Consider the following 3,914-nt stretch of genomic DNA (forward strand, 5'->3'; position numbering starts at 1 on the left):
TCAACACAGTTTTGATATATAGTATACATTAACTAAATGACTCATTTAAAATATTATTTCATTCAGTTTGTTTTGCAAAGTATTTTTTTTTATAGATATAGGAAGATGTGGTATGAGCGCCAATGAGACAACTCTCCATCCAAATAACAATTTATAAAAGTAACCCATTATAGGTAAAGATACGGCCTTTAATACGAGCCTTGGCTCACACCGAGCAACAAGCTATAAAACCATCCAAACGGGAAAACCAACAGTCTAATCTTTATAAAAAAAACAAGAAACGAGAAACACGTGTAAATTACATAAACAAACGACAACTACTGTATACGTACATCAGATTCCTGCCCGATGATTTATTATCATTACTCAGGAGCCAAATAAATAAAGACTGTTCGTCCATTTGTTTCTTGTATTAAAACATATTATTAGATAATTACATTCTTTTCTGAAATTTTAATATTGAGATTATAATGTAAATGAATGATGGTTGTCAAAAATTGTGCGGGCCCAGGACAATATTAGTATTTTTCCAGCACCTTCTTCTATTTGATGTTTTTAGTCTCGTTTTGACCCAGTTAAATATTAAGTAGAAATGTCTTGCCAAGTGACAGTAATATATTTGCGAAGTTGATAAGAAGGCCCGTTCCAGCGACACATCTATATATCTTAATAAGGAAGTGACACACCTCATTGCAGGTTTGGTGACCAGTACAGTAAACTAACATGTTTATACGAGGTTACCTCAATTAAAAACCGAGTCCCTTTTATACAGGCCATATAGAACAAACAAAATGAATGTATTTATCTATTTGTTGGCTTTTATATGTATGAGCTGTACATAGTTGATTTATTCTCCTTTGGTATATAATCCATATGGCGGTGCTCCTACTTACATTTGTACATGAGGCTTATACACCGAAGAAGAACCCGAGCGCCATCTGTCGTTATAATTATCGTTAGCATAATACAACGATGACATTTAACACTTCGACATTTCATACATCGACAATTCACGAATCGACAAGTCACATGCTACAAAAAACAAATCATCAATATACAAAATTGCAATTTACCAATAAATAATTTTGAAATCTACAAGTTACAAATTGACAATTAACAAATGAAGAATGTTGAGTTTTAATACAAGGATACAATTTACAAATGAAGCATTATGAAATTGCACACGGTAACAAGTAACAAACTGACAATTTACCGATTAAGATTGATGTTGAAACTACAAAGGTGCAAGTAACAAATTGACAATTTACGAATTAAGCATTATGAATTTACAAATTAACAATTTAGAAAATACAAAGTAACAAGTAAGGAATTGACAAGTTACGAATTAAGAATTTTGACCTCGTTGGCTTTCAATAAATTGTCAGCGCTCATGTCGAAGGTACACCAATCATAGCATTTCGAAAACACAAAATATATAAAGTGACGACTAAGTTTATAAGTTGATAAATTTAGACATAATGAAATAACTAAGATTCTTACTCACTTAGGCAAAATATTTTACACGAATTTTTATTTTATTTTGTTGTTTCTTCACTTCACAGTATATGCAATAATGATAATAATAAATGATGTTACCTCTACTCGAAAAACTGATATTTTAAAATTGAACTGGCATTTCGATTTTTTTTTAATAGGTCACATATAACAGGCTTTACAAAGGCATTTTGAATACAGTGGCCGCAATATACTGTAAATGAAAAAATAAAATAAAAAACAAAGCTAGGTATACAATGCATCAATAGATATTAAAATTCGTGCCGGCGTCACGCATTAGCGTAAAGACCGGCGTGCCCCAAATCTACAAAGCAAACTGACCAACGCCATAGGAACGCTAAGCAATCGTTAAACCCGCGTTTCATAAGTTTGAAGTATGTCTAAGTACAAACGAATACGCTTGGTGAACGCTACAAATCGAGGAAATGTTTATGCAGCACACACATTTTCATCCAGCTTAAGCGTGTGTCTAACGTATACCTGTACGCTACACGCACGTTACACGTATCTATACGATACATGAGCGTTGAACGCGCTACATGTAGTTTGAGACACGTTTAAGGCATGTCGTATACGCTTCGAGATCGTTCGACTTTAACTAAAACGTATGCGAGTGTGTTTGTGACAAACACCCTATAATAGAAGAAGAAAACGAATTGTTTATTATAGTGCAACCTGATTATAAAATATGACGTTACATTAAATACATATTATCAATATAAAACTTCAACCAGCCAAAAAGGCGTATGAAATGTATGATCCCCTGTTTGAATCGTTATTTAACATACACGTAATAACGAGATATTTATCATGGTTTATACAATTTAGGGTCATGTTATTTATACAAGCGAATTGCAAAAAAAGATAAAATAAATAATTTCAAATCAAATGTTCATTGTGTAATGGTTCTTATATGATAACAGTCTGCTATAAAATTTGCCATAATAGAACGTCTAAGATACGACCGGTACGCGTCTCAAATACGTTTAAGATACTTTTTCTCTTCGTAGCGTGCATTCCATCTTAGTTAGACAAACGCAACCATACGTTTCTTAAACTACCGATAAACGCTTATGTATGCTTCTGGTACGCCCAATACGCGATTAAAGCTCGTTGTGCACACATAACAGATAGGATTGACAGGTTGAATGCATCCAAAATTACTAGCGTATTGGCAGCGTACATGATTTTTTAATACGACTGGCGTACCTCGGAGCTATACGCTGATGTGTGACGCCGATATAGAACTAAAAAAAAGACCTATAATTGTTAATTTCCGTGTCATTTTGTGAAGAGTTGTCTCATTGGCAATCATATCACATCTTCTTTTTAGCATATCTGGTCCGAAGGGCCAAGTGAGCTTTTCTCATCACTTGGCGTCCGTCGTCTGTCGTCGTCCGTCGTCGTTAACCTTTACAAAAATCTTTTCCTATGAAACTACTCAGCCATATTAAACCAAACTTGATCACAATCATCATTGGGGTATCAAGTTTAAAAATATGTCCGGTGACCCGGCCTACAAACTAAGATGGCTGCCATTGTTTAACATAGAACATAGGGGAAAAATGCAGTTTTTGGATTATTACTCAAAAACCAAAGCATTTAGAGCAAATCTGACATGGGGGTAAACTTGTTTGTCAGGTCAAGACCTATCTGCCCTGAAACTTTCAGATGAATCGGACAATCCATTGTTGGGTTGCAACCCTGAATTAGTAATTTCAATGAAATTTTGCCGTTTTTGGTTATTACCTTGAATTTTATTATAGAAAGAGATAAACTGTAAGCAGCAGTAATGTTCAGCAAAGTAGGATTCACAAATACATTGTCAGTCAACATGACCCCTTTAGGAGTTAGTATCGTGCTTGCTCACACTGCTCAAACAAAGGAGAGATTAAAATTGACACTCCGTAAATTTGATGGACACCACCAAGAATTAGCGGATCCATACAATATATTTGACCAAACTACACACAAAGTTTAGACCTCAACGCCAAGTGATTTCATATTTTAAATTGTAAAAAATGACAACAAAATGACGTCATTTGATTTGTAAAACATTTTTACCACATGGTAGATTGTGGTTTTTCATTATGTCGTCTAATCTTTTGATTACCATGCGTGACTTATTCCCGATTGTGACTGTTTTGCTGAGTGTGAATTCACATAACTATAAGACGTGTTACGGTACTTGTCAATCCCAAATTCATGTATTTAGTTTAAATGTTTAATTTTTTATTTGTAATCCTCATCGGATTTTGTCAAATGTTTTGACGTCTTTCCTATTATATTTATTTGTTATGGTATAGAAAATTAGTCATCGCCTTCATTTATTAGATATGATTTTCTATAAAGTAATTAGTACGAAATTTTACGTTTGAAGTTAGATTCAAAACAAACCG

This window comes from Mytilus trossulus, chromosome 11 (genome assembly GCF_036588685.1).
Source record: "Mytilus trossulus isolate FHL-02 chromosome 11, PNRI_Mtr1.1.1.hap1, whole genome shotgun sequence".
NCBI classification, from domain to species: Eukaryota; Metazoa; Mollusca; class Bivalvia; order Mytilida; family Mytilidae; genus Mytilus; species Mytilus trossulus.